This window comes from Pleurodeles waltl, unplaced genomic scaffold, assembly GCF_031143425.1.
Source record: "Pleurodeles waltl isolate 20211129_DDA unplaced genomic scaffold, aPleWal1.hap1.20221129 scaffold_70, whole genome shotgun sequence".
Taxonomy (NCBI): Eukaryota; Metazoa; Chordata; class Amphibia; order Caudata; family Salamandridae; genus Pleurodeles; species Pleurodeles waltl.
The window spans coordinates 1,146,644-1,171,634 of NW_027150391.1; the positions used below are offsets into that span (position 1 = coordinate 1,146,644).

The window sequence follows — 24,991 nt, forward strand, 5'->3', positions numbered from 1 at the left end:
TGGGGGCTATTGCCCAAAAACTTTAATATGGCGTAATCATTGCACCCAATAAAGTCAGAGCACCTCGGTGTCAGATTTGTATCTCATGTGTAATTGCCACATCTGACAGGTCCTGCTCCTGGCCCGGTGCTCGGAGGGGGCGGCCTCAGGGGTCTTGTTTACACACGGGGTGGAGTGCAAGTTAGTGAAACGCTGTAGCGCCGGTGCTGAGCCTTCCAAGCGCTACAATTCCAACAGGTACACACAGCTCACACCGTGACATGCTGCTCAGTGACTGAGTGTAATTCAGAAGTGTTAGTTTGTGAATTGGCTGTTGTCCAATCAATACTATCCCCCGTGGACCTCCCTGGTAGTACCTCCTGTGGGGAATGGCGTCTTCTTTACATTAAAAACAATAGCATTATAGGACATCAGGGCCTCACACACAGCTGTGAAACTTGTAAGAACGACTTGTGTGATGGGTATATAGTCACCAGGATGGCCGAGTGGTTAAGGCGTTGGACTTAAGATCCAATGGACATGTGTCCGCGTGGGTTCGAGCCCCACTTCTGGTAGAGATTTTATTCTCAGCCAAATATACATCTTGTTTCTAAATTATCACATTGTTACTGTTTATCCGCTGTGTCTACAAAAACCCAAAGGTAACATTCTTTCATCTGAAATAGATATAATCTCGTTATGTTTTTTCAAGTGAGGAAATCATAGTGCAGCGCCCCCTGGTGTTTGTGGGTGACGAGCACCTGTGAGATCACGTTTCTTTGTAGAACTTGAAAAACATAAATCGGTGACTCTGGAAAGAGCCACATTTTCCGTATCCGGTTCCAGGTTGGACTGAGAGGTAACATGCACGAGCGCACCGGAAGCTTTTATTGGGGGTCTTACAAGGCTGACCCCAGGAGCTGCAGTCATGATTTGTGACAAGAGTGAGTTTGTCAGCAGTCACCTTTACTTCTCTGAAGCTGCACTGACAGCCAGAGCCCAGCTTCATGCAGCAGCTCACTATGAATTGGTAGAAAGAACAAACCTAACAAGGGTTGTAGCTCACTCCTTAAAGGTATTACAGACTGGAAATGTTACATTAAAACAGCACGCATCAAGCACTCTTTGAAAAAAAATCATAAGTAAAACATTAGGTCACAGGTGAAAAAGTCTGAAATCACTTGAATGTGGAAAGATCACACTCTGGAGATAGCGCTGGCAGCAGAGTACCACTGTCAGTACCACTGAGGGGGGGGTCTCCAGCATCTGCAGCCCCCTTTGTAATCCCATAGTGCCCCAAGGGCGCTAAAAAGGAGCTCACGCGCCTGTTGCGCCCCCGGACTGTATCTGTAATACAGGCCATGGTGGGAGAGTTTAATACCTGGGAGAATTACTTGCACGGATTCAAGATGAATACTTACCGTTCTAGCCATGATCTGAGGAAATCTGTGTAAAAGTAATAGTGACTCGAACCCACAACCCTTGAATGTCTCCAAAGCTCCATATTAGTCCAACGCGTTATCCACAGGGCCACGGGGCCGCAGGATGTCTGTGGTTTGCTGGTGTCTTGCATCAGTGACAAGAGCACCACTGCCGGGTGTGTTTGTTATTATTTTATAGAGATTATTCGCGGGTCAATGACTGTCTCCTGGGGCGTCAGTTATTCCACTCACTCATATTTCCGCCCCACTGAAGACTTTTTCCAATGATTCTCCTAAGCGGGGTCTGGAGCTGTGGGTTATATTATTATCCGTCTGACTCGAAAACGCATTTATTATCAATCCCCCCCCCCCCCCCGCTCTCACCCCCGCGGGGGTCACGGAGAAGGAAGCTGCGGAGTGTCTCATCTCCCTCTCTCTCCTTCTTTCTCTTTCTGTGCTGCTCTCTCTCTCTCAGCTGGTTCTCTCTCCTGCACTCTCTTATCTCTCTCTCTCTCATGTAATTTGGGCGGAAAAAGAGGCTTTGTGCGGCCGCTCCAGGTGCCAGGTGCTGGTACAGAGCCTCCATCCGGCGCTGGTTGATCCTGGGCAGACCCGGAGCCCCCTTAATAACCGCAATGAAAAGGATTTAACAGCGATTTACAGGGGAGCAGATCACCCCTCAGTGACACCTCACAGAATACATCACATCACTCATTGCTTAGTGCTACAAGGGCTGCATCTATAGTGTTATCCCATCTGCCGAAATAGCTCAGTTGGGAGAGCGTTAGACTGAAGATCTAAAGGTCCCTGGTTCGATCCCGGGTTTCGGCAGCAGGGGACATTTGTGACTTTTTTGGTATTTATATATAATTTCCTCCACACTCCCCTCATTTATTTCCCCTCTGGTTTTGCGTCGTCCCTCCTGCCCCCTCCCTCTCGCTTTCAAACCATCATTCTTATCCCACCCCTGTCCCTTGTCCACCCTCCTTCCTCACCTCAGCCCTTCCTCACCCCCCCTGCGGACTCCTCCTCTTCGTCAGTGTCTTTAATGCTCAGAACAGTTTCTGTTTTCTGTGTAACCTGCGCGTTCACCGATCTGAGGTTTTAATGCATTTTTAGAGACGGGAACAGGTGCTGCGGCTGCCGAGGAAACTCATCATCTAAAACCATCTCAGGTCTCAGGCGTGAGAGAGACATTCCCTCCATCTAACTTCCATCATCAGCCCCTCTGTCCATGTGCTGTGCGCGGCTTGTCACAGCGGAGCCGGGATTCTGAGTCTAGAAATAAGAGCGGTTCTCCATCTCTGCGGAGCTCAGTGCACAGCAGCCCTCTCCCTCGGTGCGGGGGTTCAGTTTAAAGTCATTTCATCACTTTTAACCTGTCTCTGCTTCTAACACCCTATCAGACTCTCCCCTCGCCCTCTCATCTCCCTCACCCCTGTCACAGTCAACAACCTCCCACCCGGCAACTTGTCAGCACTGACAGAGCTGTGAGTGATTCTATTTTTAAAGCGCTTTCATCATTTTTCGATATGCCACAGGTCTTGCTTCTAACACACCATGAGGCCCTTTCTTTACCCTCCCATCTCCCTCTCACTCCCTCCCGCCACACATCACCCCCCAAACAATAACTTGTCAGCAGTGGCAGAGCTGAGAGTGACTCAGGGTACTGGTGGTGGAGGCTGTGGGGGTTCAGAGCCCAGTCCCTGCTGTGGTGTCATCAGCCAGGAACTCATCTGGGAACACAAAAGGGCCCCCGCTGCCTCACTGTATTCACCAGAGGGGGCGTCTCATTCCTTTACACCCAGGGCGCTATCCTAGTGACCAGGTAAAGGTCCCTTAGTAACAGGTCCCGGGCAGCAGTGACAGCAACTCCGGGGGGCACAGGTGGAGCCCAGTAGCCTCTGCCGTGTGGTCTCAAGGAACAGACAATGGGGCCTTATACACAAGCCCCGGGTGCCCCCGAAGCGTCCCTTCTTGTGATGCGCTCGTGGCGCGGACTGTAGACCCATACCTACGAGGCAAAGTGAGGCCACGTTGCATGGCTTTTCATGACCTCATAGATATGGAGTAAGGCAAGGCACGCAAGTCGATGCGTTGCCTTATTCTGCATCTGGAGGCCGGTCCATGGGTGTTGCGTTGGGTTTTCTCATGCAACACACATGGGTTTTGACACGTTCTCAGATTTACAAGGACTTGTAAACATGGGAATGCGTCAAAACCGTACGCCTCCCAGGGGAGGCGTAACAAGACAAAATATCTTTATTTCTCCTCGTTTTTTCACTCTTTCTATTTGCGCTGCACTCTGCTCAATGGACTGTTTTTGTGCAGGAAGAGTCTTTTTCACAACACAGACACCCATGCATCATGGTGCGTGGGTGCCTGCGATAGCACTATGCAGCCAAAAGGGCGCCAGCGCAGGGGGACAGGACAGAAATGCACAGTATTTCGTAAATTAAGTGCATGTCTGCCATTCCCCTGTGGCTCAGGGAAGCACAGCACGGTTACTTGCTGCGCTGCCCTGCGCTACGGGGCTTGTACATATGCCCCAAAGTTTATAGAAAATAGTAGGCTGTTGTGATGTTACACTTAGAAAAACAGCTGGAGGGTGTCCTGAAGTAGAACAAACCCCATGAGGGAGTGGGGTTGCTCTAGGTGTCTTCACAGTACTTATTAAAAGGGTAATGTTTGCGTTAGGTCTGGTCATACTGAATACAGAAATGTCTCTCAGTATCCTCAGGGTAGGGGCTGTTTTTATATCTTGGCCCCCTGCCCTGAGGGAACACACACAGCTTTCTGCCACCAAATACCAAGGCTGGTCTTCTAAAAACACCTTCTGCCTCTTTAAATAACTGACAGGCACTCCCTGCCACTTTATCTCCCCCTGACATGCATTTCATCCATCAATTTTTGTATGCTTTTAGAAAGTTAGTATTTTCTTCTCCTAATCATTTGGTACCTGCACCCTGCTTCCTGGGTCACAGGACTAGGTGTAGTTGGCATTTAGTCTTCGTTTATCCCTTCCATACAGCCACATCAAAAGAGGACTGGGTGTTGGCAGGATGGGCCATGCTGACAGGAAGAGCGGTGCAGTTGAGCAGATCACCACTTGCACTTAAAATGTACTGCCTCAGCACAAGCACAAAGAACTCACACTAGCCGTTTGTGACCCCAGACATCCTGGGACAAGAGTAAAGAGTCAGGAAATTCCAGACACTTCTGTGGGGAGACACTCCAGAAGTTTTTTCCTACTTCAAAGCTGGCACCAGGTATAAAAGTAGGACCCTCAAATCCACTCTTCAGTTCACTTCTGGACGGTTTAGGTGGAGCTCAGCTAAACCTCTCTGAAGAGTTATAGTGCTAGCGAAACACATGTCAGGGGTTGCTTTTGCACATTCCAGGTTGGATGGAATAGTTTTTTACCAATTCAAAGCTGTAATACTGTGACTGGAGAGGTGAAAGACTTTTGTCATTTACAGCTCAGCAAGGATGGCACTGTGCTAATCCTATGCTTAAAGACTTTGCTGTATCAATGGCAAAAGATTTTGTCATTTGCTAGCTCGGCATGGATGGCACTGTGCTAATCCCATGCTTAAAAAACTTTGCTACAAAAACAGACATTTGAGGTGAGCAAACGTAGAGTGTCGCTGGAGTTGTAGGGTGCTCCATACTGGAGCAGCTCTCCACCTAAATCTCTTCTCTTTTGTATAATTTATGCATCACTCTAAACCTGAAAGGGTTTTGTTTTGATATATATTATATATATATTCAACAGTAATAGTTATACTATTACTCGTGCACTAAGGTAACTATAACTCGCATCCCCGACATTCACAATTTTCGCATCAATGATTTTATTGCAAATGCTGCAGTTATATTATGAATGATGTCATAAAAGAGGTAATTACTGATGTAATATGCAGGGTAATTAGCAGTGCCTGGCAAGGGTGTGAGTTATAGTTGCCTTATGGCACGAGTTATAGCTTCTTGAGATAAGTATAATTAAACTGTTGAATTACTATGGTTTTCTGCGTGTAAAATCTGAACCTAACTACATTGTTGTAGGAAAGTACCATCTTTCTTGACATGTTACCCCCAATTTTACATGTATGTCAGTATGTTTTTGCCTGCCTCACTGGGATCCTGCTAGCCAGGACCCCAGTGCTCATAGTCTGTGGCCTAAATGTGTATGCCTGTGTAGTGCCTAACTGTGTCACTGAGGATATGCTAATCAGAACCTCAGTGCTCATGCTCTCTCTGTCTGTAAATTTGTCACTATAGACTAGTGACTACATTTACCAATTTCAATTGGCATACTGGACCCCCCCCTTATAAGTCCCTAGTATAGGGTACCTAGGTACCCAGGGCATTGGGGTTCCAGGAGCTCCATATGGGCTGCAGCATTTCTTTTGCCACCCATAGGGAGCTCAGACAAACCTTTACACAGGACTGCCATTGCAGCCAGAGTGAAATAACGTACACATTATTTCACAGCCATTTTCACTGCACTTAAGTAACTTATAAGTCACCTATATGTCTAACCTTCACTTGCAGAAGGTTAGGTGCAAAGTTACTAAGTGTGAGGGCACCCTTGCACTAGCAAAGGTGCCCCCACATAGTTCAGGGCCATTTCCCCGGACTTTGTGAGTGCGGGGACACCATTACACGTGTGCACTACATATAGGTCAATACCTATATGTAGCTTCACAGTGGTAACTCCGAATATGGTCATGTAACATGTCTAAGATCATGGAATTGTCCCTCCATTCCAAATCTGGTATTGGGGAGCCAATTCCATGCACACTGGGGGATCCACTGCCAAGCCAGCTATCTGGGGTTTTCTCTGCAGCTACAGTTGCTGCCACCACACAGAGAGGGTTCTGTCCTCCTGGGGTCTGGGCAGCCCAGTCCCAGGAATGCAGAACAAAGCATGTCCTTTGGGAACAGGGTGTTACACCCTCTCCCTTTGGAAATAGGTGTGAAAGGCTGGGGAGGGATAGCCTCTCCCAGCCTCATGAAATGCTTTGAAGGGCACAGATGGTGCCCTCCTTGCATAAGCCAGTCTGCACCGGTTTAGGGAACCCCCAGTCCCTGCTCTGGCGCGAAACTGGGCAATGGAAAGGGGAGTGACCACTCCTCTGTCCATCACCACCCCAGGGGTGGTACCCAGAGATCCTCCAGTGTGTCTCAGACCTCTGCCATCTTGTTTTCAGAGGTGTGGGGGCACTCGGGAGGCCACTGAGTCACCAGTGGCAGCAGGTGACGCCAGAGACCCCTCCTGATAGCGCATACCTGACTAGGTGGCCAATCCTCCTCTGAGGGCTATTTAGGGTCTCTTCAGTGGGCTTTTCCTCAGATTACGACTTGCAAGAATTCATCAGGGTTCCACTGCACTTCTACCTTTGACTTCTGCCAAGGATCGACCGCTGACTGCTCCAGGATGCCTGCAAAACTGCAGCAAAGTAGCCAAAAGATGCCAGCGACATTGCAGCACCTAATCCTGCCGGCTTTCTCGACTGTTTACTGGTGGTGCATGCTCTGGGGGCTGTCTGCCTTCCCCCTGCACTGGAAGCCACGAAGAAATCTCCTGTGGGTCAACGGAATCTTCCCCCTGCTCCAGCAGGCACCAAACTTCAGCTTCACTGGTACTCTGGGTCCCCTCTTATCCTGACGAGCGTGGCCCCTGGAACACAGGTGGTGGACCCAAGTGATCCAGACTGTCCAGTGGTCCACCTGTCTGAATTTGGAGGAGGTAAGTCCTTGCCTCCCCTCCGAAGACAGTAATCCTGTGCACTGTGTGATTTGCAATTACAAGGGCTTCTGTGCTCATTTCCAAGAAATCCTGCATGCACAGCTGAGCCTAGGTCCCCAGCAGTCTGTCCTGTGATGCTCAGCTCCCTGAGTTGACCTCCAGTGTCGTGGGACCTCTCTTTGCAGTGTTGAGATGACCACCATGTTCAGACTTCTTGTACCCGTATTCAAGAACTTCTGCGGGTGCTTCCAGGCTGTCCATGAGCTCACCACATTGCTGAGGGCCCCCTCTGTCTCCTCTCCCAAGTGGCGACATCCTGGTCCTTCCTGGGCCCGGGCAGCACCCTTTTTCTCCAACTGCAACTCTTGCAGGTAGCAAGGCTTGTTTGTGGTATTTTGCCAAGGAAACAACTCTGCATCCTCCAGCACACCATGGAACATCTTCTGCATGAAGAAGAACTTCCTACCTCCTTTCGTTGTTGCAAAACCTGCAGCTTCTTCCAACTGGAGGCAGCGATTTTGCACCTTCATCCGGGGTTTAGCGGGCTCCTGCCCCCTGGACACTTTAGCGACTCTTGTACTTGGTCCCCTTCCTTTGCAGGTCTTCAGAATCAGGAATCTGTCTTCAGTGCTATGCAGTCTGTTGTGGTCCTTGCAAAATCCTTTATCACTACTTTAGTGTGTTCTTGGGGTAATAGAAGTACTTTACTTCTACTTTCCAGGGCCTTGGGGTGGGGTCTCCTTTACACCCTTGGTGTTTTCTCACACTCCCAGTGACCCTCTGCACACTACACTTGCCTAGGGGTGCATTTGTGGTTCGCATTCCACTTTCTTAGTATATGGTTTGTGTTGCCCCTTGGCCTATTGCATCCTATGGTATTTTACAGTGTTTGCACTACTTTCTGACAGTTTTACTTACCTAATTTGTTTAGTTGTGTTTATTTTGCGTATGTTACTTACCTCCTCTGAGATATTTTTGGCACATTGTCACTAAAATAAAGTACCTTTATTTTTAGTAACTATGAGTATTGTCTTTCTTATGATATAGTACCTTCATGTTTACCTGTATTACTGGTTGATTTTTTAATTCGTTTATGCTTTATGGTTTGTAAATAAGTATGCTTTGGACCAGAAGTGGGAAGCTTCATATTTTACTGTATTGCTGGTTGATCATTGAATTTTTTTTGCTTTCAGCTTACCCTCCCCTTTTCTTATGTAATTTAAGATTTTTAAATTGTTTTCTGCTTTGATGGTTATGCTGACCGAATGAAGCTTGTGTTTAATAATAATAGTACCTATATGATATAAGTGGTATTGCATGAGCTTTGCATGTCTCCTAGTTCAGCCTTGGCTGCTCTGCTATAGCTACCTCTATCAGCCTAAGGTGCTATAACACCTACTAATAAGGGATAACTGGACCTGGTATAAGGTGTAAGTACTCTTGGAACCCACTACAAGCCAGGCCTCCCTCCTACAATTGTCCCTCTAACCTTTGCTTTTTTAGTGAATTTTGAATGTTTTTTTAATTCTATTTCCTAATTGTCACGTCCCTGTAACCTTTCTTTTTGCACTGAATTCCTGTTTTTTAAAATGTTAAGTAACATTTAATTACCCTACATTAATCCATCCACCGGTGTGCACAGCCTTCGCCCAGGCCCTGCGGAAACCCCTCCATAGTCACCAGCCCCATGCCACAAACAGCCGTGTGCGGCGGGGTGTGGCTGCAGGGCCAGGAACCCATTCAATGGGGCCCAGCCAATTAGTAAAAGGAAAGGGGGTGTTCATTTGGTCCCCCCCTCCTGGGGCCGATTTTGGCCCCAGGGACACCATACTGCCAGGACCTGGCGACTTCTTGCTGGTTTTCCTGGCCCCAGCAAGGGCAACCAGTGTGCACTTTTGGGGGGCGTGGGCTGACCCTGAATGCCCCACTGAACCCTGCCAGCTCTCCGCCTCCAGTGGGAGCTGGCATTGCTCCTGCACGCATGTGGGAGCAATTTTTTATCTGTTTTCTGGCCTGCTTGACAGTGGGCAGGGAAACAGGTGAAAAGTCTGCTCCCAGTGGGTGATAGCAGTTTTCCTGCTTCCACCTGCTGGGTTTGGACTTACAGTTTGCTCAAAGTTCCAAGGGTGGGCACCTCGGGACATGGGGAACAGGTCTGGGAAATGTGGTCCCCAGGGCCATTGATGGGTCCAGGAGGCGGATCCACATGGCCCCCTCTTTTGTATATGTATGGCTGGGCTCCGGGGAGGTGGTGGTTCTGGGGGCCAAAAACAGCCCAGGAGGAATGTCCGTGCAGCCCCACCTTCCCCTATAGAAAATCAGCCTAGTCCCAGGGAGGTGGTGGTCCCTGGGGTCAAAGGAGGTAGGTCAATGTGGTTCCTCCTTTCCTTACAAACATTGGCCTTGTTATCTTTTTGAAACTTAATTTTTGAACGTAGACTGGGGATAAATTTACGTACATGTGCAGAGATATTTGTGATATAAAGAAGTACATTAATTCTACTTAAACATATATGGTGGAAGTACTCATTCTATATACGTAACATTTTAAGGTATGATTTTGGCACTTTAGGAATGTGTTATTCAGGAGGCTCTGATGATAAGAAGTTTGACATGGTTGCATTTATATGTCTCCTATAAATAAATCCTTTAGTTTACTGATTACAGCAACATTAGTGAGAAAAAATATATATATAATATATACATATATATATATATATATATATTATATATATATATTCACTGGGAACAACAAAGGTTATAGGGCTGTTACAGTTAGTCATACATTTTAAACGTAAACAACAAAGAACAGTGGCTGTGTACAATGTTCTCAACTCCTATACATATGTATATTATAATCAAGGCAACGCAGTCAATATGTTATTAGCAAGTAACTTAATGGGTGTCCAACTGGTGAGCATCCAGCCACCAAGAATGCAGATAGCATCATATGAATATCATAGGATGCTGTAAAGTTCATAAGTATGTACCAGGGCACACCATGTACATCCAGTTAGCTTCCGTGTGTATCAATGAAGATTCCAATTTGAAAATGATGTGTAGTAGCGTTTATTGTTCATCCAAATGTTCCATAAGGTTGTATCCATCATACATCAAGAGAAACAACAGCCAACATGTGTTAGGTCAACATGACTTCCTCAAGGCTGTACGGTGTATACACAAAAGGAGAAAAAAGCAAAAGGAATTTTTCTATTATTTTGGACGAATATATGTAATTATATGTACAGTACTAACACAGACAAAAAAGAAGAAAAAGTGAAGTAAAAAAGTGAAAAAGTGGAAAACCGGTGATGTTGAAAGGGAATGGTGTACACCCAGGGTGAACCATTAATGCAGAATATAGAGATACAAAATAAAAATACAGAATCAAATGAAATATCCATGGTTTGTACTACACGATAGAGTAGAAATACAAAGAGGTGTTGACATGGAAAAAGCTTCCAATTGGTGATAAGAAAGACTCCCCGGAATGCCCATGCCTGTAAAGCGGGAAATAAGAGAAAGATATATGGATAACCTACCAATGGAAAATGAGTTTCCAATTATCAACTGTTTAGAAGAAGTAAATTCAAAAGCACCAAGACGTCCTATTGGTGCATTTCTTGAGATCATTGTGTAGGAGTCAGGTAGATTTAAATGAAACAGACACAACTATGATAAGCCTATAGGAAAAGTAAAAACAACCATGGAGAAAGGTGTAAAGAGAAAATGCACCGACCAATAATCAAACAACTTATCCAAGGGCCACAAAAATATCGAAAAGACCGAAAAGTACATTATTTTCCTACTACTGGCGATAACAAAGCAGTGAAATGAGTATTTCCTAGAGACAGAAAGTTTTACCAAAACCAGACAAGGTCACAGTTTTGTGTAGTCCAGCCTGTTTCATAGGCGAATGCCCATCTTGGCAATAATCAGTGTGATTATAACTTTAAAAAAACAAAGTCTGGAAATCGTATGCCGAGAAGCAGCATATTACGGGTGAAGACCGCTGATCAAATAAATTATCATCAATTGTTACCTAGGTGTCCTGGGTTTACGTAAAACTGAAGAGAAAAATATATCTCTTTAGTCAAATGAACGCTGCAAAGTAAAGTGGTGGTGGTCATTTCTTAAATTCTCTGGTCTAAACAGAACTAAAACGTAGACATCAATGGACACAAAATATACTTGTAAGAAAGTTCCCCGACCCTCCAAAAGCATTAACATACTAACGCCATTGGTCTGTCAGACCACGAAGCGTAGCCTGACAAAACAAAATCCCAGTAAAAAGGTAATTGTACACACTGTAATATCTGTGGATTTGTGTTGGACAGACTCAAACCCTCAACAGACAGTGTGATGGTGTGTGATCCTCACACTTGAACTATCATTTTTTTTGTCAACTATCCAGTTTTTTTAGCCTTTGATGTGCTGTCTGGGACCACAGAGGAGCCGCCGTCCCTACATATTTTTTTTAATTTATAATCTGACCTTTATGGGCTATCTGGGACCGTGGGGGAAGTCCCAAAGCCTCCCCTGAGGTCTCTGACTATTTTTTTTCCCTTAGTACATGCCCTTTATGGGCTATCTGCAAACACAGAGTAAGCCTCAAGGCCTCCACTGAGGTCCCTATTATATTTTGTTCTTAGTACATGCTCTTTATGGGCTATTTGGGACCACAGGAGAAGCCTGTGGTCCCATTGCTTCAGCAAGCAAGGAGCTGCTTTTAACAGCAACTCAGTAATTGGTGAAGCAAACCTTTCATCTCCTTTCCTTGCAGGCATACCTGTGTGCAGGGAACGGATATGAATACTCCGCTCTGTGCTAGCGGGACCTGCTTGACAGGTCCCACTGTCAGAAACCGGAGTGTTTGCTGTGACTATGTCCCGGGGGTGAGCACCCCCTGACATAGCAGAGATGGTCCAGGAGGGTGGCGGCCCCCAGGGCCATCAGTGGCTCCTCAAGGGGGCTGCACAGCCCCCCTCTAATGTGGACATAGCCCCGGGAAGGTGGTGGCCACCAGGGCTATCAGTGGCTCCTCAAGGGGGCTGCTCAGGCCCTCTCTAATGCGGACATAGCCCAGGGAAGGTGGTGGTCACCAGGGCTACAGCTCCCCCAGTCAATATTAATGAAGTCCCGGGGAGGTGGTGGTCCCTGGGTCTGTGGGGGAGGCCATCTGCCCTCCCCAACCTTAAAAAATAATTTTGCCCCGGTAAGTTGGTGGTCCCCGAGGGACGGGGCTGTGCGGTCCCCCGCCAATTTTATAAAATCGTCCTGGCAAGGTGGAGGTCCCCGGAGCTTATTAAAGTCCAAGGAGGGGGGCCCCATGAGCCCCCCTCCTCTATTAAGTCACAAATGCCCTTGAAACCGACCTACCCGGGGAAACCAAATAGAAAACGTGGGGACCATGTTTTTGTTTTTTTTAAATCTTGGAAAAATCTGCTGATCTGTCTGTGGATTTTTTCATTTTTTTTTTTTAAGAAATGCTTTTTAGCCTTGGCAGGGTCCCTCAGGGACCCCTGCACTAGGGTAGGAAGTCAGGGTGATTCTACCCTGGCCCCTTTTTTTGGCTTTTTTGTCTGGGACTCGGCTGAAGCTGAGACCCATGATGGCTACCATCACTTCCCCGTTGAAGTGTCAGCACCCAATCAAATTGGACCTGCGGCGGAGTCGTGTCCCTAAATATTTATATTTTCTGGCCTTACATTACTCCAAAACTACTGAACGGATTAACACAAAACCACAAAAAGTGTAATCTGCGGAACAGAATCTATCTTTGTTCCAGATTTGGTGTAATTCCGATCAGTGGTTCGGGCTGTAGGTGTGTCTAAATGTCCAATGGAAAAATGAATGGGGAAAACGCATTTTGCTCCCCTCCACTCCCCCCTTTTCCTTGGTCCCCACTTGACTGATCACCCCAAAACTTTCAGGGCAACTGGGCAAAGTATACGTTTTTACATTTTCGTGAAGATGCGTCAAGCATTGCCAAAGTTATTGACAAAAGAAAAAATGCTCAGTCTATTGAAACTAGGTCCTAACTATAACTACCTAGTGGCGACTGCCACTAGGTGCTATATATATATGTATACATATATATATCAAAAACGAAGTTGTCCTCATGTGAAAGCGCACTCCCAACAGGTTATATAAACGGGATGAAAAAGCAAAGCCAGCAACTCACATTGAATTTCTTTAAGCAGTTTCATTATTCCAGGCCTTTGGTTATAAAATCATCTCTGGACACGTGTTTCTAGGTCAATCCTTTCTTCAGCAGAGAAAAATATAGAAGTGTTTCACCCTCGTAGGTGCAGCCAGTGCTGGAAGTGTTCCAGGCATTTCTTTCTTGTTGAAAAGACCGGCATGGCTTCAGCTTGTCTAATTGCAGGCACCTGATTAGTCTCTTTAAATACCAGTCCGCCCCAGTGGGCCTCTCAACTGAGTACAGTGCATGCTGGTTATGGTGGTCCTGCAATTTTTTAATTTTTGCCCCAAGTGGGTTGCTGGAGCCAAACGAAATAATGAACCCAAGTGCAAAACCTATGTAGGCGAATCCAAAGTAAAATTGTCAAATTTGCTGTGAATATCCCAACCTGACTGCTCTTATGTGACAATCCATTTTTAGTCACACAGACCTGCTAGATACACGTGTCCAGAGATGATTTTATAACCAAAGGTCCCCAAAAACAAGGGCAGGTGCATCAGGTTGAAAACTAAGCCCTGGTATTTGGCCGCTTGTGTGAAAGTGTCAGAGGAGGAGCTTCACACTGCGACCTTTGAACTCTATCAACTTCACTCCATAAAAACTTTCAGCTTCTAAAAGACGACCTGTTCTGCTTCCAGTGAGATAGATAGGTGACAGGTCTGTCATTATTTAGTGATCGTTGTCAACACTGGTGTGGGGTGAAGTAGAATTATGGAGAAATAAAAACCTCAGGTCCCACCGAGATTTGAACTCGGATCGCTGGATTCAGAGCCCAGAGTGCTAACCATTACACCATGGAACCGGCTGAAACTGTCACCCCGACCGGGAGCTTTCATTCCTGGACTGCAGGGCCCTGACACCCGCTGGACTGATTATTTCTGACCTCTTTCCAATGAAGCTCTGGGGTGTCAGTCAATGCTGCTAAAATAATGGGGTAAATTCAAGGTCGTGATCCCTTTTTGATGCCAGAGAAATCACCTTCCTTTTCTGCTGGAGTCACCAACGCTAAGATGGCTTTAAAAGTTCACAAACCTTGTTTTTTCAGGTGTGGCTCGTCTTTCCATCCCATGGGGCGGTGGGTTCAAGGTGACCCCCTCCTCCTTTCCGCTACTGTGGCCTCTTCCCGGCGGACTGCAGCTCCAGGGCTGCTTTTGGAGCTGGTTGAGCTGCCATGAGATGGTTTAAATATTATTTGCCACGAGTGAGTGTAGTTTCCAGTCTGGCCCCTCACATTTCATCTCATGAAGAATCTGTTCCCACAGCTAAAAGTGACCCCACTGTTAAACTTCGGTCACTTCCGCATCAGTGGACATGTTTGAGTTGATGTGAGGCCGAGTCCAGGCTCCTCCCTCCTCCAAGGTACCATCCTCTGCCTCCTGCTTTATTACAGCTCTGGGCCTGATTACAGCCGCAGGTACAAGTTGTGCTAGGTTTGTGCACCCAGTATTTTTGTGATAAAGCTCACACCCTTCATTTAACTGTGGCAGGTCCAGCCTCCGGACTTTAACAAGGGCAAAGGGGGCGGTATTAATGCACAAACGGATTCTGGGAGATATTGCCCAAAAACTTTAATATGGCGTAATCATTGCACCCAATAAAGTCAGAGCACCTCGGTGTCAGATTTGTATCTCATGTGTAATTTCCACATCTGACAGGTGCTGCTCCTAGCCCGGTGCTCAGAGGGGGGGGCTCAGGGGAGTCACCGGACAGGATCTTGTTTACACACAGGGTAGAGAGCAAGTTAGTGAAGCGCTGTAGCGCCGGTGCTGAGCCTTCCAAGCGCCACAATTCCATCAGGTACACACAGCTCACACCGTGACATGCTGCTCAGTGACTGAGTGTAATTCAGCTGTGTTAGTTTGTGAAGTGGCTGATGTCCGATCAACACTATTCCCCTGGACCTACCGGGTATTACCTCCTGTGGGAAACGGCGTCTTCTTTACACTAACAACAATAGAATCGAAGGAAATCAGGGCCTCACACACAGATTCAATAGACATGTGTCCGCGTGGGTTCGAGCCCCACTTCTGGTAGAGATTTTATTCTTAGCCAAATCTTGCTTCTAAATCATCACGTTGTTACTGAATATCCGCTGTGTCTACAAAAAACCCAAGTGTAGCATTCTTTTATCTGAAATAGATATAATCTCGTTATGTTTTTTCAAGTGAGGAAATCATAGTGCAGCGCCCCCTGGTGTTTGTGGGTGACGAGCACCTGTGAGATTACGTTTCTTTGTAGAACTTGAAAAACATAAATCGGTGACTCTGGAAAGAGCCACATTTTCCGCATCCGGTTCCAGGCTCGACTGAGAGGTAACATGCACGAGCGCACCGGAAGCTTTTATTGGGGGTCTTACAAGGCTGACCCCAGGAGCTGCAGTCATGATTTGTGACAAGAGTGAGTTTGTCAGCTGTCACCTTTACTTCTCTGAAGCTGCACTGACAGCCAGAGCCCAGCTTCATGCAGCAGCTCACTATGAATTGGTAGAAAGAACAAACCTAACAAGGGTTGTAGCTCACTCCTTAAATGTATTACAGACTGGAAATGTTACATTAAAACAGCACCCATCAAGCATTCTTTGAGAAATATCATAAGTAAAACATTAGGTCACAGGTGAAAAAGTCTGAAATCACTTGAATGTGGAAAGATCACACTCTGGAGATAGCGCTGGCCGCAGAGTACCACTGTCAGTACCACTGAGGGGGGGCTCAAGCATCTGCAGCCCCCTTTGTAATCCCATAGTGCCCCAAGGGCGCTAAAAAGGAGCTCACACGCCTGTTGCGCCCCCCGGGCTGTATTTGTAATACAGGCCATGGTGGGAGAGTTTAATACCTGGGAGAATTACTTGCACGGATTCAAGGTGAATACTTACCGTTCCAGCCATGATCTGAGGAAATCTGTGTAAAAGTAACAGTGACTCGAACCCACGACCCTTCAATGTCTCCAAAGCTCCCTATAAGTCCAACGAGTTAGCCACAGAGCCACGGGGCCACACAATATCTGCATTTTGCCGGTTTCTTTCATCAGTGACATCGGGAAATAATTCAGTGACATCCATTTAGTGTAAAAGGTCATTTATTAGGACAGGATTGCAACAAGCAACATAAACCTTAACTTTTACTCCGAAAACCGCAACTTTAATAACGCCCTCCCTTTTACATCATCTCGCTCATCCTTCCACTCCAAACCCTCATTTCATTTCCATTCCCCTACACACTCCCTTTTTCCTTTCATGCCCCATTTGGTTCGTGCGTACCCCCACTCACAGCCTTCACCTGCTTGTTTATTCCCTGGAAGGGTGGCCAAGCCGCATCTGACTCACCACCCTCCCCCATTTACTGCCAACCAGCACAAACCCATTTGACGTCTTGCTGCCCCACCCTCGCAGACACGCGAGGGTGGGGCAGCAAGCAACCTGACCTTCTCACTCCTTACTCCTGACCCACATGTTTTCCCCCTCAAATCCCCAACCAACAGTCTCAAATCCATCAAATAGTATGCGTTCCCTAACGTGGACAAATGTACACCATCATCCCTAAAGAGCGCCACATCCTGCTCTGTAATGTCCTCATGTTCCAGGATTTTTATTCCCTGCGCCCAGCAAAAAACTCTCATAGCTCTGTTAAGTTTCCTGCGAGCCCGCACCATGGCTCCATATTTGACTGCCCCTCTCCACACCCTACGAGGTACAAATTCCGTCCACACCAAGCAGGTGCCATGCAATTTCTGATTGATAGTTTCTAAGTCTCTCTGCATGTGTTGCAGTAGCATGAGTCGTGATAGTTTAACAAGATCATTCTCACCCAAGTGAATGATTAACAAATCCAGACACCCCCAGTTCAGTAAGTTAGATGTGATGAAAGGAAGCAGGTTACCCCACCGCATGCCGCTCTTCCCCCACCATAACACCTTGTGCTGTTTACTGGAAAGTCCCAGGGCCCGACCATAGATTTGTTTCTCCGCGAACGTCACTGCCCAGTGGATAAATGAATGGCCTACAAGCTACGTGACCATCTTGCCATGCGATGGACCGGACGCATCTCCTGTAATAAAAAAATAACTGTAACATGTGTTTACATAACAGCCCCCCCCCCCCAAGAAACTGTTGTTGTTCCCAGCCCTTCAGGGCCTCACATAACGTTCACAGCACCTTGACTTCCAGCGACCTATCGCCCTGATCTTCGCCCAATCCCAACCCAAATGCTCCGCGGCCGTGGCTGCCCCGATTCTGAACGAATGTGTGCCAAAATCCATGGCCTGACGGCCCGTCCGTCCCAGAGCCATCCTCAACACGCGTAGGAGCTGAAAACTGGTAAGCTTGGACCCAGACCTGTGTACAAACACCCCAGCCTCTCTAGGCGAAAAACTCAAGGATTGAAAATTCATCCATTCCGAGGCATTGCCCCCTTTTTCCAACCACACCCACTTCCCTCTGCCTAGCTGATCGGTCTTAGAGCGTCTAAGCCAAATCCCCAAACGTTCGCCATGTAAGCAAACCTCGTTGTACCGTACCCCTACCGCTGCTCCAACCCCCAACAATTCCGACACACGGAATGCGCCAAAAAACATCCACACCATACATAAAAGGAACAGTGCTAACTCATATTCGTCTGCGCAACACACAGGCAGCACATGCAACAACTCCAGCAATAATTCAAAACCAATAGGTTCTATGGCCGCTCTACCCTCCGCTGATCTAACCCTGCTCCATCCCTCTAACATCTTACCCAACAAGTCGTTTCTAGCTGGGTCGTGATCAAAAAACAGTTTCCCGTAAAATGAAACACCCGCCAGTTTTCCACCAATAGTCGCCGCTGACAACCTTTCTGTATCATGAACAGCACGAAACGCAAGGCACAATGCTCTAACTGTTTACCCTTCTGCAGCCAAAAATTTCCTGCAAACCGCTCAAATGATTGAAAATCCAACCAGACCAGCCGGTAACTTCGGCGAGTGGATTTCGCTAAAGACATCTCCACCAGCCCTTTGATCATCATGCCCCCTACTCCCAAATGTCTGCCGGGACCGCTGTCTTGCTCCGTTCTGCTCCTGGCACCAGGTTGCGAAAACACTGCCACTGTGAACGAGACAGGGAATCCGCAATCTCATTGAATACTCTCGGTATATGAGCAGCTTTAAAAATCACATTAAAAGATAAACACTGCATATAAAAAGGCTCAACAAGCGCAAAACCCAGGTCCCTTGCCTTCTGTCTGTGAACAAGTTCTACCACTGTCATGTTGTCAACTCTAAATAAAACTGTTCTATTTGCTAACTCCAGCCCCCAAACTGCCATTGCTACCAAAAGGGGAAAAAAATCCAAAAAGGCACTACTCCTCCCTTCCTGCAACCATTGTGCTGGCCACGACTCCGCGCACCACCTGCCGTCCCAAAAAACTCCAAAGCCATTTGCTCCTGCCCCATCCGAAAATATCTGCACCTGCCATACTGTCTCATCCTCGCAGAAAAACATGGATACCCCATTGAAATGCTTCAGGAATGTTTCCCACACCCTCACATCTTCGGTCAGACCCATTGAAACTCGTATTCTGTGGTGTGGCATCACTGCTCCCAACATAGCCAGGCCCAACCTCCTGCAAAAACTCCTCCCGCCTCTGACTACCCTACAAGCAAAGTTGAGATAACCCAGCAGCTTCTGTGCCGTTCGCAAATCAATTTTACGAGCCTCCTTCACTGTACCCAAGAATTCCAGCATTTCTTTGACTTTTTGTGTTGGTAATCTGGCTGTCAAGGTAATGGAGTCTAGCTCGATGCCCAAAAAGGTGAGTACCGCCAAAGGTCCTTCAGTCTTTTCCGGGGCCAGAGGCACCCCCATATGGCGCACCATATCTTGAACGGCCCTCAATGCCTTCCCGCAAGCCCCGGAGTCGCCTGTCCCTACAAAAAGGAAATCATCAAAGTAATGGGTCACCGCACAATGCCCACTGACCTTGACGACAACCCACTGCATGAAAGTGCTAAATGCCTCAAACAGGGCGCAAGATATCGCGCAACCCATGGGAAGGACCCTGTCCACATAAATGGCCCCTTCAAATTGCATCCCCAACAAGTAAAAATCTCCTGGGTGTATTGGCAGTAGCCTGAAAGCTGATTGTATATCACACTTTGCCAATTCAGCCCCATTGCCACATCCCCTGACCAGTTTTATAGCATCGTCCACGGATGCATATACTACCCTGGTGTCCTCAGCCGCAATAAAGTCATTGACAGATGCGCCCTCCGGCCATGACAGGTGATGTATCAACCTAAACTCACACGGTGCCTTCTTCGGCACTACTCCTAACGGGGAGATCATCAGAGTTTGACTCGGCCAATCATAAAAAGGCCCTGCAATTCTGCCCAGTGACACTTCCTTATCCAGCTTGCTCCTTACTACCTGTGGCAATTCTTTTGCAGACCGCAAGTTGTCTCCCATCGCCTCGTACGTGGACCTTGGGAGCTGACCCTAAAACCCTCCTGAAAACCCTCTGCTAGCTTAATCGCTGTGGCCCTATCAGGGTATCTGTGTAGCCAGGGTATGAGAAAGTCTATCTTAACTGGCGTAGGCCCCCTCTGGAGCAGGAGCGCCCTGTGTGCCTCTGCCCTTGGATGCTCTCCATTGCTCTGCTGGACTGGAGATCGAAAAACACTGCGTAACCGGGTGACGGCCCCCGCATTTGGACCAATCGTGTTTACATTTAAAAGGCTGTCTGGAACAGAAACCTTTGTTGAAGTTCCAGCAAGCTCCCGTCGTGGTAGTCGAGGTTCTCTGCCCCACATCCGCCCCTCCCTGGGTGGGACGCGCCTGAAACGGCTTATAAACCACAGGCAGGCCACTGGCCGTATGGGTAGATGCCGTGGATTGCGATGACGCCATCCATTGCATCCATAATTCTGGATCTACGTCACCCCATGGCTTGTCGGGATTGACACTCACTCGGTCCCTGAACTCCTTGTCGTAACTCAACCAGGCAAAACCCCCAAAGTGCATTTGCGCCTTCCGAATGATGTCCATATACTTAAAGAGTGCTATGGCCTTGTATGGGTATTTCTCGCAATATATGCTTGCGAAAATCAAGAATGCAGATGTCCAATTATCCATTGTAATTGGGACCCTTGGTCTCTAGTTCCCACTCTTCCTCCTTGGAACCCTCTTTGGCTTGTATGTCCCTATGCAAGAGTTTAAAAACATCTACATACTCTTGTCTCCATATTCTCGACTCTGTTTTATTTGCCACATGCGATCCCAAGGGCATAGCCAGCCCCATATAAGGAAGCCTCTTTTTGTGACTTCCGCCTTCTTTATCCTCTGCCCCTGTATTCTCTCCCCGCTACCTTGGCCCAGCTCTCACCCTCGGCTGAAGCACTGCCTTGCAGCTCCTTCCCCTTCTCACCGCCCTGAGAGTCTTTGTCCGATAGTGTGTCAAGAATAGAACAATCACCTACCCCAATGGACTTCCGTACTGGGGCATCTCCGCCCCCTATGCCATCCCCCCAAACCGACCACCATTGCCCTTTAACTCTTCCTTGTGTTCCCAAAGGCCACAAAACCTTCCGGGCCCCTCAGCCACGTGCCTGCCCTTGCCTCCCTTCTTGTTGTTCTCCGCCGATAGTCCGATCCTGAAAAATAGAAACGGAAAGAGGGGTTGCACCGCTCCTGCGTCCTCTCCCCCTCCCTCTCATGCTGCTCACCTCTGCCTCCCAAATCTCCCCATCTTCCCATTCATCCACATCCTCCTCATAGTCGAGTTCCAACACATCTTCTTCGCCCACATCCAACCTATTATCAACACCACCACTCATCATCATGTAGTTAGCTGAAACATCGTCTTGTCCCTCATGGCACCCACCATCTCTGTGGAAACCCCGATCCTGATCCTGCTGAGTAGAGAAGGCGGCCGAAGACCCCTCTAGCGCTTCAGACCAACGTGCTGGGGCCGTGTTGCGCCCTGTTGGCATCGCCTTCTTTCTGCCAACCTTGTGTGTTGGCATCGACCTTCCGCGCCAATCGTGACCATGTGCGCCACTGGCTCCCATCACGCTACCTAAACCACCGGCCGCACCAGCCTCCTGGCCCCTACCGCTCGGTACCCAGCTTCCCTTGCTAGCTTCCTGTGGCATGTTCCCTGCACTCCCTGCGCTCTCTGCTGGCCTCTTTAGTTGCTGACCGTATGGTGCGGCCACCTCATGCTCCATGCATAATTGGGCCCACCTGTCTTCTGTTTCTGCCACTATGCGGCGTTGCTCCCGAATCCTGGCCTCTAAGTCCCATGCTTCGCCCATGTCCAGCCAGCTGAGTCTGGGGCCACTCTGCCCCAGTCCTGTAAAGGGCTCGGGCGCTCCACCCCCCCCAGCTTTTTTGGTTTGCACTTTGCTGGCCTTTCCTTTGCCGAGCCACCCCCCTGACTGGGGCCCTTGCCCTTCTTTTTTGCTGATATGGGGGCCCCTGCTGTGTTGGCCACCTCTCTGGGGAGGGACAGGTCCATAGGTGCCATCTCTGTACTGGGGCCCGGGAGCTCCTGCACCACTAAATCCTGCCAGGGGGGCCCATCCCCCAATGGCTGCTCCTGTTGTGCCTCAATGCCCCCCTCCTGTTGGTCTGATGCTGCCCCCTCCTCTGTTGCCTCTGTTTCACTGGCGGGTCCCTCACCCTCTCCCATCTGGCTGGTGGGGGAAGCTGTGCCACGCGCCCGCCCCACCGCCGCTTTTTGGGGCTTTTTGGCCCTTTCAGGTGATGTACACCGGCACCATTCCCACCCAGGCCTGGTCCAAAACCCCAGGCCTGAGGAGGTCAGATCCGCCGGCTTTGCCTAATATGCGAAGCGCGGCCTTCACTGCCTCAGCGTCATGGCTGGTTGCCATGGCGCCGGAGCGGAGACTCTCTTATCCCTAAAATTCCTGCAAAAATGTTTAAGGCCGTTAACCGGCCTGACAGAAACTCACGTGAGCCCTAACGGTCAGCGTGTTGGCTTTAAAACACGCCGATGCTTATGCCCAATAATGTGATCCCGGTCGACGAGCGGTGCCCAAAATGCTTGTCGGCCGTCACGCGCACCGAATTATTCCAAAATAAATTGCCTGAAGGCCGCGAACCTGGCCTGGCAAAAAGCGCACGTGTGCGCTGGCGGACGGCGCTTACCTAGACAGCGCGCCGCCACTTATGCCCAGAAATAGACACTTGGTCAACGAGCAGGGAAATGCTCGTCAACCGAATTTTTAAACAAAATAGGCTCCTCCGGCCCTGCCCAAACTCGCACTTGCCCGCAATAACTTCACCCCAGGGACCGTCCAAACTCACCGCGCAATGGGCTGTGCGGAAAGACGCCGGTCCCTCCCCCTACACCCCTTTTATCCCCACCCTCAAAGCCCACCCCCCACTTACTTGAAAACCAATCCCGTCCCGGCACCGTCACTTCCCCTTCCTGAAAGAGCCCACAGAGAGACTAGAGCGGGGCTCTTTCTCTCCGCGGGCCCCTCCAAGAGCACCACTGCAGGTGTATTTCTTATTATTTTATAAAGATTATTCGCGGTTCAATGACTTTGTCTCCTGGGATGTTTGTCAGTTATTCCACTCACTCATATTTCAGCCCCACTGAAGACTATTTCCATTGATTCTCCTAAGCGGGGTCTGGAGCTGCGCGTTATGTAATCGTTATTATTCGTCTGACGCGAAAACGCATTTATTATCAATCCCCCCCCCAGCCGCTCTCACCCCCGCGGGGTTCACGGAGAAGGTATATATATATATCTCTCTCTCTCTCTCTCTCTCTCTCTCTCTCTCTCTCTTTCTCCTTTCTGTTTCTGTGTTGCGCTCTCTCTCCTGCACTTTCTCGTCTCTCATGTCATTTGGGCTGAAAAGGAGGCTTTGTGCGGCCGCTCCAGGTGCCAGGTGCTGGTACAGAGCCTCCATCCGGCGCTGGTTGATCCTGGGCACCCGGAGCCCCCTTAATAACCGCAATGAAAAGGATTTAACAGCGACTTAGAGGGGGACAGATCACCCCTCAGTGACACGTCACAGGATACATCACATCACTCATTGCTTAGTGCTACAAGGGCTGCATCTATAGTGTTATCCCATCTGCCGAAATAGCTCAGTTGGGAGAGCGTTAGACTGAAGATCTAAAGGTCCCTGGTTCGATCCCGGGTTTCGGCAGCAGGGACACTTTTGTGACTTTTTTGGTATTTATATATAATTTCCTCCACACTCCCCTTATTTATTTCCCCTCTGGTTTTGCGTTGTCCCTCCTGCCCCCTCCCTCTCGCTTTCAAACCATCATTCTTATCCCACCCCTGTCCCTTGTCCACCCTCCTTCCTCACCTCAGCCCTTCCTCATCCCACCTGCGGACTGCTGGAACCTTTAATGCTCAGAACGGGGAGAAATAATTTTGTTCATTAACATATGCAGATTAGGCAGCAATTGATGCATTATTTTGCAAATTCGACAAAAGCATAATTAAGTAGCAAAAAAGATTACCCTGCAGTTAGACATTTAAAGAGAGAGTTTTATTTTGCTAGAAGAACTAGCGTTTTTTCTTTTCTAACTCACTGGCTGTATAAAACCTCCAGATATTTTTTCTTGCTAGCAGAGCAGCAGCTTTTTCATTAATATGTAGAATATATAGAATATATATAGCACACCTAGCTGCTCTTTATTAAGTGTCTAGATATAATTGAGACAGCCAGGAAGAGCAAAACACCTGTGTGGCGCCCTGGAAGGAGCATCGCGGGAATAGGGTTTCATTTCTAGTTTATAAATGGTTTGGTGATGAGTGAGAAAGAAAATGCCGCTGGCAGCGGTGGGATTCGGACCCGCGCCTCCTGTGAGACTGGAGCCTTAATCCAGCGCCTTAGACCGCTCGGCCACGCTACCACCGGATGTACACACTTCAGACACTTTATGTGTGGAAAGGTAGGAACAGAAGCTGAGGGAGCGAGGGGCGGGATCACTGGGTGCCTTGTTCTGGGTGATGTCTCCAATTCCGACAGGTTCAGAGGTGGGAAGACCCACAGGTCCCTCTCTGTGTTTTCCCAAGTGTCTGCTACTAGCAGCTCAAAGCGCGAGGCTCTCTCAGCCCAGGTGCTTCACTTAACCTGTATCCACGTCACTCCGTGAACTCTGAGCTTTTACAAGATGTCCCCAGATGCTATTGTTTGCTGACCTATTTTATCACTGTGGGGTACACGCTTTTTTGAACAAATAAAACCCTCAGGTCCCACAGGATCGCTGGATCCCTTCGTATTGGCAGAGAAATCATTTTCCTTTTCAGCCCCGAGGGGCGCAGCTCTCTCCAGCAGCCGGGCCCTTAAATCATCAACACTAAAATGGCTTTAAAAGTTCACAAACCTCCTCGTGTGTTTTTTCTCAGTTGTGGCTACAAAATAACCAACAAAGAACTGGTTTACCGTGAAAGAAAACAAGCGATCATGGGATAAAAAAAAAAAAACGGATTAATATGTTTTGTGGAATGGGAAGAAATTCCTTGCAGCGAGAGCAAGGTATATGTAGTTTCAGTACAACGACGTCGGCCTGGCTCCTAGAAACAGGACTCAAGGCGGCGCACCCGTCAGCACTTCTACCCTGCGCTATTAACGGGAGTAGTGGGTGCCCCGTGGTTCAACTAGAGCCCCTTCCT

The 24,991-nt window shown here is 48.3% G+C and overlaps 4 non-coding genes across 4 annotated transcripts; 3 read left to right on the top strand and 1 right to left on the bottom strand.

Moving 5' to 3' along the window:
* Positions 1–471: 471 nt before the first annotated feature.
* TRNAL-UAA (transfer RNA leucine (anticodon UAA)) lies at positions 472–554 on the top strand. The gene has a single exon. It is a non-coding gene; the product is annotated as a tRNA-Leu (tRNA).
* A 1,604-nt stretch (positions 555–2,158) lies between these two features.
* Positions 2,159–2,231, top strand: TRNAF-GAA (transfer RNA phenylalanine (anticodon GAA)). Its single transcript has one exon. It is a non-coding gene; the product is annotated as a tRNA-Phe (tRNA).
* Positions 2,232–14,087: 11,856 nt separating this feature from the next.
* Positions 14,088–14,159, bottom strand: TRNAQ-CUG (transfer RNA glutamine (anticodon CUG)). Its single transcript has one exon. It is a non-coding gene; the product is annotated as a tRNA-Gln (tRNA).
* Positions 14,160–23,437: 9,278 nt separating this feature from the next.
* On the top strand, positions 23,438–23,510 carry TRNAF-GAA (transfer RNA phenylalanine (anticodon GAA)). The gene has a single exon. It is a non-coding gene; the product is annotated as a tRNA-Phe (tRNA).
* The last annotated feature ends 1,481 nt before the right edge of the window (positions 23,511–24,991 follow it).